This window comes from Staurois parvus, unplaced genomic scaffold (genome assembly GCF_062004578.1).
Source record: "Staurois parvus isolate SC_StPar_1 unplaced genomic scaffold, SC_StPar_1.0 ptg001200l, whole genome shotgun sequence".
NCBI lineage: Eukaryota > Metazoa > Chordata > Amphibia > Anura > Ranidae > Staurois > Staurois parvus.
Window position 1 is genome coordinate 3038162 of NW_028318996.1, and position 11956 is coordinate 3050117.

Here is an 11956-nt window from a genome sequence, read left to right on the forward strand (position 1 = left end):
TGTGTGGCAATACAGCAAGGTGAAAAAAGTCATTCTAAAAGAGGACCCAAAACTGTGACAATCACTCACCTATTTTATTGCCCCGTTGTCAGGTTAAATATGTGGTGAAACACATAAAATGTTTACTATTCCCAAAAACTAAACAGGTTTGGCTGGAGATGGACTTTAGGGATCATTTACACCAGCCCTGGTGAGCTGCATTGGGCAGCATTACCTAATATAGTCCCAAGGCAAGCGCAGGGCAGTTTTTCTTGTGTTCTGTGGCTTCAATTTTGAAGTAGAAAGAAACAGGTTCTATTACAGCGCAGTGCATTTCAATGCGCTGTGAAACACGGGTAGGCTCTTCAGTGTAAAGAATTAACATAGGAATTTAGAAAGAAAAAAAAAAGTGAGCAAAAAAAAAAATGCAATGCATTAGTATTAGAGAATTGTGGAGCACACACGTTATGTGCTATGTGTTATGCACTACGTGGTGTGAAAAGCCCTCATACATGGTCATTAGCAAGGGAACGTAGGGTATGCAAACAGGCAGAATGTATCCAAAAGCTGGAAAAGACAAGTTGGGATGCAGTTTCTAGGTCATGTGATCTGATCATGGCGACAGTGCACCAAGTAAAAGACTCTTGAAGATGGTGCTCATGCTGCTGCATGTTGTGTGACCTAACACTTCATTTTCAGCCCACAGAACACACAGGACCTTACTCCAGCAGTTCAGTAACTAGCTTTCACACCCCCCAACAGATGTCAATATGATGAAAGCTAACAGAGTGCTAAATGTGACAGCTTTATCCCCACACATATATGACAGTCATCCAGTCTACACAATGCTACCTGGTGATTCACTTCTGCAAAGAGATATGAGGGGATTTACTAAAACTGGAAAGTGCAAAATCTGGTGCAGCTCTGCACAGAAACCAATCAGCATTCAAGTTTTAAAGTCAAAGCTTAATTGAACAAGCTGAAGTTAGAAGCTGACTGGCTACCATGAACAGCTGCACCAGATTTTGCACTCTACAGTTTTAGTAAATCTCCCCCACTGTGTCAACAGGAGACGTTTGAACTGAACCAGGCAGACTTCCTGAGACACGACAAAGTTTTCTTCCAAATTTCACCTTCAGCTGTACATGCCAATTCACTTTAAAAAGTTCTGGGCACACAAACGTTTATATAAATCTATTCCTTAACAGCTGCAAGGGATATAAATCCATTTTTTGTGCACCAAAAGCCTTTGCAAACCAAGATATTACCTTGTAAAAGCAGAAGTAACATCATCAGTGGGTTGTACACAGCCTGTGCAGACAGCAGAGCCATGAGAGAGACCTAGCAGCTCCGCTCACTACAGGCTGCCTGCAGAAAACTACAAGAGGGGCGTAGACAAAACCAGTCACCCAGCACAAGGGGAAAGAGCAGCAGTGACCACTGTTATTACAAGAAGCTCCTGCAGAAGAAAACTTTCACACTGGATTACTGCACAGATCTGGAATAAATACACAAAGCACACCAGGAATACACATGCCATTGCATTTAGACAAGTTTTGCTTATCCTGGAGTTCAACTTGAAATGTATAACTTGTCCTGCTTTCATTTAGAAAAATAAAAAAAAACACAGGAGTGCCAGTGTGAATTAGGCCTCATTCACACCTTATTTTAGAGCTAGCTGTGGCTAAAAATCAAGCAATGACAAGCGGATAGTGCCCGCTGGTGTTCGTATGTAATATTGTATTTGCACATTATTATTATACAGTGTTTATATAGCGCCAAAGGGTTTGCTCAGCGCTGTACATTATAGTGGGGGACAGAACATGAGACAATACAGTACAATACACGAGGGGTTCGAGGGCCCTGCTCTTTCGAGCTTACAATCTAGGAATATGAGCAAGATCTTTGCACCAGGGGGGATCATATGTTCCAAATCACAGGTAATCACTCAATGTGTGATTACATCCGACCACCTACGGTCAACCCAAACCGCTGTCAGCCTGTCTTTGCTCTATACAGGCAGAGCAGCTGCAACTATCTGCCCTCTCCTGAATTTACTGGATTCTTGCTGCAGTTGACATTACAATACTATGTAAATGAGGTATAACCGACACAATTTGTCATGGGTCAGAAAAGGAAAGAAAACCTTACAGTTGCTGCTGCAACAGGTGTAGGGGAAGTATTTCTAATGGGCACCTCAGGCTCCGTTCACATCATGCATATGCGACAGGGCATGCATGTGTTCCTGTGTGTCTTGTGTAGGGCAGCCCTGACCATTTTGCAAAACTGCAACACACACGTTACAGCATGGTGCAATTTTTCCGCACATGCCAACGTGCAGGTTCATTAAGAACTGCACATCTGCTAAAAGGTAAAGCATGTAATTCTGCACAAGTTCCTCACATGTACAGAAGGTAGCCTCAGAGAAGATGTAATGTCATTTGGTTTCCTGTCTTATCAATAGGACATGAATTTAAAAACCATCTCTCAAGGGGGATGCATAGGACATGAATTTAAAAACCATCTCTCAAGGGGGATGCAATCGGTAACAAAATCCCTTACAAGCTCCATCCTAAACTAATAAAATGCCTGGGGTTCTAATTTAAACTGGTAATAATTTTTACTAACTACGTGGCTTAGTCACAAGGTGAGAGGTTGTAGCAGGGGTTACTCGGTGTCTGGCATTTGTACACCCAGCCAAAAACTGCAAGGACACACTAGGATGTACATGCTAGACTAAATGATTACCTTTGATGATGCCTGAACACATTAGCTGTCTTTCTGTGGAGAAAAGCAGCTGAAGGCATAGTCAGCCGAGTCTTTACACCGAGACATTACTGAGCATGTTGCACTTAACAATAAAGTAATATATCTGAAGACAGGTCCACTTTAAAAAACAAAATAACTTTCTGTTAAAAGCAAAATATTTTTCAACATTAAAGTGATTATAAAGGATAAAAAAAACACTATACTTACCTGCTCTGTTTTGCACAGAGCAGCCCCAATCCTCCTCTTCTCAAGTTCCCCGCCAGCATTCCTGGCCCTCCCTCCCACAGCAAGCAGCTTGCTATGGGGACACTCATGTGTGCTCACTCCCAAGCCGGCTCTGTGTGTCGATAAGACACTGGGGGAGCTGCATTCAGAACATTTTCTACCTCAATGCTGAGAATGTACTAAGGTAAAAAAAAAAAACCCTTCTACTTTTAGAATCACTTTAAGCCTATAGCAGAAATAGGACATATCTCTCCCTCTCTCTGTTCCAATCACCTCCATGGTCACAGGTGTATAAAATCAAGCACCTAGGCATGCAGACTGCTTCTACGAACATTTGAGAAAGAATGAGTCGCTCTCAGGAGCTCAGTGAATTCAAGCGTGGTACCGTGATAGGTTGCCACCTGTGCAAAAAGTCCATCTATGAAATTTTCTTGCTACTAAATATTCCACGGTCAGCTGTTAGTGGTATTCTAACAAAGTGGAAGCAACTGGGAACAACAGCAACTCAGCCATTAAGTGGTAGGCCACTTAAAATGACAGAGCGGGGTCAGCGCATGCTGAAGCTCACAGTGCGCAGAATTCACCAACAGCAGAGTCAATAGCTAAAGACCTCCAAACTTCATGTGGCCTTCAGATTAGCACAACAAGTGTGTAGAGAGCTTCATGGAATGGGTTTCCATGGCTGAGCAGCTGCATTAAAGCCTTACATCACCAAAGTGTTGGATGCAGTGGTGTAAAGCACGCCGCCGCTGGATTCTAGAGCAGTGGAGACGTGTTCTCTGGAGTGACGCATCACACCAGAGATTGTCTGGCTATCCGATGGACGTGTCTGGGTTTGGCGGTTGCAGGATAACGGTACTTGCCTGACTGCATTGTGCCAAGTGTAAAGTTTGGTGGAGGGGGGATTATGGTGTGGGGTTGTTTTTCAGGGGTCGGGGTTGGGCTTGGCCCCTTAGTTCCAGTGAAGGGAACTCTTAAGGCATCAGCATACCAAGACATTTTGGATAATTTAATGCTCCCAACTTTGTGAGAAGAGTTTGGGGATGGCCCCTTTCTGTTCCAACATGACTGCGCACCAGTGCACAAAGCAAGACCCATAAAGACATGGATGAGCAAGTTTGGGGTGGAGGAACTTGACTGGTCTGCAGAGTCCTGACCTCAACCCGATAGAACACCTTTGAGATGAATTAGAGTGGAGACTGTGAGCCAGGCCTTCTCGTCCGACATCAGTGCCTGACCTCACAAATGTGCTTCTGGACGAATGGTCAAACATTCCCATAGACACACTCCTAAACCTTGTGGACAGCCTTCCCAGAAGAGTTGAAGCTGTTGTAGCTGCAAAGGGCGGGGCCAACTCAATATTGAACCCTACGGACTAAGACTGGGATGCCATTAAAGTTCATGTGTGTGTAAAGGCAGGCCGACCAATACATTTGGCAATATAGAGTACACTGCTCAAAAAAATTAAAGGAATGCTTTTTAATCAGAGTATGGGATGAAGTCAATTAAACTCCTGGGATATTGATCTGGTCAGTTAAGTAGCAGAGGGGGTTGTTAATCAGTTTCAGCTGCTTTGGTGTTAATGAAATTAGCAACAGGTACACTAGATGGGCAACAATGAGACGACCCCCAAAACATGAATGGTTTCACAGGTGGAGGCCACTGACATTTTTTCCCCTACTCATTTTTTCTGACTGTTTTTCACTAGGTTTGCATTTGGTTAGGGCCAGTGTCACTACTAGTAGCATGAGGCGATACCTGGACCCTACAGAGGTTGCACAGGAAGTCCAACTCCTCCAGGATGGCACATCAATATGTGCCATTGCAAGAAGGTTTGCTGTGTCTCCCAGCACAGTCTAAAGAGCATGGAGGAGATTCCAGGAGACAGACAGTTACTCTGGGAGAGCTGGACAGGACCGCAGAAGGTCCTCACCCCATCAGCAGGACCGGTATCTGCTCCTTTGTGCAAGGAGGAACAGGATGAGCACTGCCAGAGCCCTACAAAATGACCTCCAGCAGGGCAATGGTGTGAATGTCTCTGACCAAACAATCAAAAACAGACTTCATGAGGGTGGCCTGAGGGCCCGACATCCTCTAGTGGGCCCTGTGCTCACTGCCCGGCACTATAGACCTCGATTGGCATTTGCCATTGAACACCAGAATTGGCAGGTCCACCACTGGTGCCCTGAGGGTCTGGAGAAGCCGTGGAGAACGTTATGCTGCCTGTAACATCGCTGAGCATGACCATTTTGGTGTTGGGTCAGTGATGGTCTGGGGAGGCATATCCATGGAAGGACACGCAGACCACCTATACATGTGTACACGATATATTCTTAAATAGCAGTGTGTTGGCCATATATACTGTATACAGGCACAGTATATACGCATTTACACTACAGGGGTGTGTATGCTATACAAGAGCCCCATATATACATATTCATCCTATAGGTGTGTGAATTTTTCAATACATGGGCCTTTTATATACATACTCAACTTTTAAGAGTATGCACACAATTTATGGGCCCTGTATATACATTCATCCTACAGGAGTGTACATACATCATATAGGCCGTGTGTGTGTATATATATATATATATATATACACATACACACACACAGTCAATAGTTTTGTGCACATGCAATGTGTGCCCTGACTGTTTACATCCTATAAATGTAAACACACAATGCATGGGCCCTATATATACACATTCATCCTGTAGGTGTGAGCTTTTTTATGTACATCCAGCACATGTGCCCTGTATACATACCTCCTATAAACATGTGGGCCCTGTATGTATTTGTCCTATATGTGTACCCGCAGTGTGTTGTCCTTGTACATTCATCCCATAGGTGTGTGGGCCTTCTGTATAGGCATTCAGCATATGGGTCATGTATGTATATATATTATTCTATAGCTATGTACATGTGTGCTGTAAGCCCTGTATGTTTATATCCTATAAGTGTAAACACACAATGCATGGACCCCATATATTTGAATTCATTCTAGAAGTATGAGCTCCTTCAAGTACATCCAGCATATATGCCTCCTATGTATCTGTCCTATAGGTGTACACAGTGTGTGGTCTCTGTACATACACATTAATCCAATCAGTGTGTGGGCCCTGTATGTATATACACATCCTATAGACATGTACACGTGGTGTGGGCCCTGTATACACATGTACATTCCACAGGTGTGTAGGCCCTGTGGACATCCTATAAACACACACCATATGAACACTGTATATACAGAGTACTCCTATAGGTGTACACACGGATAGTATGCCACATGTATACACATCCTACAGACATGAACACACAGTGAGGCTGTGTATGTTTACATTCCACAGGTGTGTGGGCCCTGTGTGTATACATCCTATAGGTATGCACATACACCAGAGGAACACTGTATATAGACCGCCCCCCATGAATAAACAGTGGTAGGCCCTGTGTACATATACATCCCATAGGTGGGTAGACTGTATATACACAGCCTCCCCCCCCCAGGGGTACACAAGGTGGGTGGGCCCTGTGTGTATACACAAACATACTATAGTTATGCACACACCATAGGAACACTGTATACAGCCCACCCCCATGAATGTACACACGGTGGGTAGGCCCTGTGTATAATATATAAACACAGCCCCCCCCTAGGTGTACACACGGTGGTAGGCCCTATGGACGTGTATACACACGGTGTACGGCTGCTCTAGGTGTGAGTACTGAGGAGGCCCAGGAAGGGGTTCTGCCCCCTGCTGGTGGGGTAAATACCTGTGTACTGGGGGAGGGGCGGGAGGAATGACCCCTCCCCCACCCGGGTACGCCGCTCACCTGCCAGTAGAGGCTCCGTGCGGCCTACAGGAGCGGCCGGCCGTTTGTCCCCTCCCCGGACTCCTCCCGTCACTCCGCTCTCCCGGGGCGGCCTTCTCACCGGGCCCGGCTCCCCCCACTACCTCGCTACACTGGCGGGAGGAGGAGGGCTGCCGCCGATTGTTTGTGTCCCACAATGCACCGCGCCCCGGACACCAGAGGAGGGGCCACAGCCGGTGACGTACTGCCTTGGGCGGAGACCGTCTGCTACAGCCGGTTACCTGGATACTCGCAACATGGCGAAGGAGCGACCCGCCCCTCAGACTGGGACAGTCCCCTGCCTGCCTAGCCCGGACGTCCTCCCGCCTGAGAGACCCCGCCTACTCTGAGACATATACACGCCAGTGTCGCCTTTCTGCTCCGCCCTCACGTCTACTAGTGGAAGTCTGTTCGGGGTTGGACTTCCCGCCAATACTGACCAATGGTAGTCTCGGCACCATGTACTGAGGTAAAGCTCCGCCTCTACTGCTCTGTATGCAACGGTACATCCTCCTGTACTACCCGGGGTGTTAGGAGCTGTAACTCTTAGCAACAGGAAGCCCGTTAACTGAGTCTCCACTGTTTGCACCAGTCACCGCATAGAAAGACACTGCTCCCACCAATCACCACATAGAGTTTCCCTGCTCCCACCAATCGCCATTGGTCACTGACTGAGACCCTGTACGTGAGAAAAAAATTATGTATTCCATCTCACTGATATATATTCCTCGTCTATATGTAATGATTATGTAATATTCTAGGAGTACATCGTGCCATATTATATATCATCACCTTATATATCCTCCATGTGTACATTACCTCACCTTGTATATCCTCCATGTGTACATTACCTCACCTTCTATATCCTCCATGTGTACATTACCTCACCTTATATATATGTACATTACCTCACCTTATATATTATATATATGTACATTACCTCACCTTATATATCCTCCATGTGTACATTACCTCACCTATATTATATATTTGTACATTACCTCACCTTCTATATTGTCCATGTGTACATTACCTCACCTTCTATATCCTCCATGTGTACATTACCTCACCTTCTATATCCTCCATGTGTACATTACCTCACCTTCTATATCCTCCATGTGTACATTACCTCACCTTATATATATGTACATTACCTCACCTTATATATATGTACATTACCTCACCTTATATATATGTACATTACCTCACCTTATATATTATATATATGTACATTACCTCACCTTATATATCCTCCATGTGTACATTACCTCACCTTATATATCCTCCATGTGTACATTACCTCACCTTATATATCCTCTATGTGTACAATGCCCGCACCTTATATACAGTGAAGGAAATAAGTATTTGATCCCCTGTTGATTTTGAATGTTTGCCCACTCACAAAAAAATAATCAGTCTAAAAATCGAATGGTAGGTGTATTGTAACACTGAGAGACAGAATAGCAACAAAAAATTCAAAAGAAACGCATGTCTAACAAATTATGCACTGATTTGCATGTTCATGAGGGAAATAAGTATTTGATTCCCTATCATTCAGCAGGATTTCTGGCTACCAGGTGTCTTTCATACAGTTAACAAGCTGAGATTAGAAGCAGTCTCTTAAAGGGAGTGCTGCTAATCTCATGTTGTTGCGTGTATAAAAGACACCTGTCCACAGGAGCAATCCAACAATCAGATTCCAAACTCTCCACCATGGCAAAGACCAAAGAGCTGTCCAAGGATGTCAGGGACATGGTTGTAGACCTACACAAGGCTGGACTGGGTTACCAAACTATTGCCAAGCAGCTTGGTGAGAAGGTGACAACAGTTGGTGCAATCATTCGCAAATGGAAGAAAAACAACTGTCAGTCCCCCTAGGTCTGGTGCACCATGCAAGATCTCGCCTCGTGGAGTGTCAATGATCATGAGAACAGTGAGGAATCATCCCAGAACTACACGTGAGGATCTTGTCAATGATCTCCAGGCATCTGGGACCACAGTCACCAAGAAAACAATTGGTAACACACTACGCCGACAAGGATTGAAATCCTGCAGTGCCCGTAAGGTCCCTCTGCTCAAGAAAGCACATGTCCAGGCCCGTCTGAAGTTTGCCACTGAACATCTGAATGGTGCAGAGGAGGATTGGATGAAAGTGTTGTAGTCAGATGAGACCAAAATTGAGCTCTTTGGCATCAACTCAACTCGCCGTGTTTGGAGAAGGAGGAATGCTGCCTATGACTAGATTGTAAGCTTCCAGGATCAGGCCCTCCTATCCCTCTTGTATTGAACTGTATTGTTGCTGTATTGTCTCCCGTTATATTGTAAAGCGCTGAACAAACTGTTAGCGCTATATAAATCCTGTATAATAATAATAATGACTCCAAGAACACCATCCCAACTGTCAAACACGGTGGTGGAAACATTCTGCTTTGGGGGTGTTTTTCTGCTAAGGGGACAGGAAAACTGCACTGCATCAAAGGGACGATGGACGGGGCAATGTACCATCAAATCTTGGGTGAGAACCTTCTTCCCTCAGCCAGAGCATTGAAAATGGGTCGTGGATGGGTGTTCCAGCATGACAATGACCCAAAACACACGACCAAGGCAACAAAGGAGTGGCTCAAGAAGAACACATTAAGGTCCTGGAGTGGCCTAGCCAGTCTCCAGACCTTAATCCGATTGAAAATTTGTGGAGGGAGCTGAAAGTTTGAGTTGCCAAATGTCAGTCACCAAACGTTAAAGCGGAGTTCCACTCACCCTGTCAAAAAATAAAAGTCAGCGGCTACAAAAATTGTAGCCACTGACTTTTAAAAAAACAGCCACTTACCTGTCCCGTGGTGTGTGTCCCTCAGCGCAATTCACCAGCCATCCTATATTCTAGGAGGCCGGCATCCTCAGTGTGGGCACCCGGCTTCACAGCCGGGTACCCACTGTGCATGCGCGAGTAGCGCTGTGCTTCAAGGGCATTGAAGATGAAACATGGCTGGGTCTTCCAACATGACAATGATCCCAAACATACCGCCTGGGCAACAAAGGAGTGGCTTCGTAAGAAGCATTTCAAGGTCCTGCAGTAGCCTAGCCAGTCTCCAGATCTCAACCCCATAGAAAACCTTTGGAGGGAGTTGAAAGTCCGTGTTGCCCAACGACAGCCCCAAAACATCACTGCTCTAGAGGAGATCTGCATGGAGGAATGGGCCAACATACCAGCAACAGTGTGTGCCAACCTTGTGAAGACTTACAGGAAACGTTTGACCTCTGTCATTGCCAACAGAGGATATATAACAGTATTGAGATGAACTTTTGATATTGACCAAATACTTAGCCAATGTGATTGTCTGGATTTTTTTTTCTCATTTTGTCTCTCATAGTTGAGGTCTACCTATGATGCCAATTACAGGCCTCTCTCATCTTTTTAAGTGGGAGAACTTGCACAGTTGGTGGTTGACTAAATACTTTTTTGCCCCACTGTATATGTACTAGCAGATTTAGATACACTAACAAAGCCAAACTCCTGATAAACACTTATAGTTACAGCAAACAGTTTTTTTTCTTTTTACGATAAAGGTTTTACATGAATAAATAAAAGCTGATCATTGTAAGCAAGTATTGAATGGTTTGTCTCATCCCTGTAAACTGATACATCTGGAAGAGAACTAGTTTTTTTGAAAAACAACAGACTTAGGGCTTGTTTACACTTGACTTCAAGCACCTACCGCTTCAACATGCTTTTTTGATGTGTTTTTTGGTACTTATGCAATGCTTTGGTGATGCTTTTTTGAAGATTTAACCACTTGCTCTCCTGAGGATTTACCCCCCTTCCTGACCAGGCCATTTTTTGCGTTATGGCGCTGTGTTACTTTAACTGACAATGGCGCGGTCATGCAACGCTGTGCCCAAAGGAAATTTACATAATTTTTTTCCCCACAAATGAGCTTCCTTTTGGTGGTATTTGATACCTGTGTGTTTTTTTAATTTTTTGTGCTATAAAAAAATTACTGACAATTTTGAGAATAAAACAATATTTTTGACTTTTTGCTATTGGACATGCTATTAAAAATGTATTCTGCTACATGTCTTTACTAATAAAAATCCCAATACGTGTAAATTAATTGGTTTATGTGCAAGTTTTAGCATTTACAAATGGCAGTATATATGCTGGAATTTTAAAAATTTTTTACTAGTAATGGCGCCGATCAGCGACTTATAGCAGGACTGCTAAGGGAATTCTGACACTGGGGGAACTGACTTGGTGTCACTGACATCCCCAGTCACACAAATGCAGCGATCAGTACTAAAAAAAAAAGCACTGACACTGTACTAATGGCACTGACTGGGCAGGAAGGGGATAACATAAGGGGTGATCAAAGGATTAACTGTGTGCCCGAGCTAACATGGAGGAGAACTGTTAGTAAATGAAACAGTTCTCCTCCTTGTCAAAAATCACCGGGCGGGACCTGGTGAATGACGGCCATGAACGGTGGCACAGGCAGGACGTGTGCGCCCCCTACCTGGGAATGCAAAATCACATGTGTATATACAGTGGGGCAAAAAAGTATTTAGTCAGCCACCAATTGTGCAAGTTCTCCCACTTAAAAAGATGAGAGAGGCCTGTAATTGGCATCATAGGTAGACCTCAACTATGAGAGACAAAATGAGAAACAAAATCCAGACAATCACATTGGCTGATTTGGAAAGAATTTATTTGCAAATTATGGTGGAAAATAAGTATTTGGTCACCTACAAACAAGCAAAATTTCTGGCTCTCACAGACCTGTACCTTCTTCTTTAAGAGGCTCCTCTGTCCTGCACTCATTACCTGTATCAATGGAACCTGTTTGAACTTGTTATCAGTATAAAAGACACCTGTCCACGACCTCAAACAGTCACACTCCAAACTCCACTATGGTGAAGACCAAAGAGCTGTCGAAGGACACCAGAAACAAAATTGTAGACCTGCACCAGGCTGGGAAGACTGAATCTGCAATAGGCAAGCAGCTTGGTGTGAACAAATCAACTGTGGGAGCAATAATTAGAAAATGGAAGACATACAAGACCACTGATAATCTCCCTCGATCTGGGGCACCACGCAAGATCTCACCCCGTGGGGTCAAGAAAGGTGAGCAAAAATCCC

At 44.5% G+C, this 11956-nt stretch overlaps 1 protein-coding gene across 1 annotated transcript in view; it reads right to left on the reverse strand.

Annotated features, from left to right (window-relative positions):
• Positions 1 to 7127, reverse strand: part of ZBTB44 (zinc finger and BTB domain containing 44) — a 121480-nt gene extending 114353 nt beyond the window's left edge. The window contains exon 1 of the mRNA XM_089660088.1: positions 6808 to 7127. The gene's annotated coding sequence lies outside the window, so the exon portion shown is untranslated. The remainder of the gene's footprint in view (positions 1 to 6807) is intronic.
• Positions 7128 to 11956: the final 4829 nt, after the last annotated feature.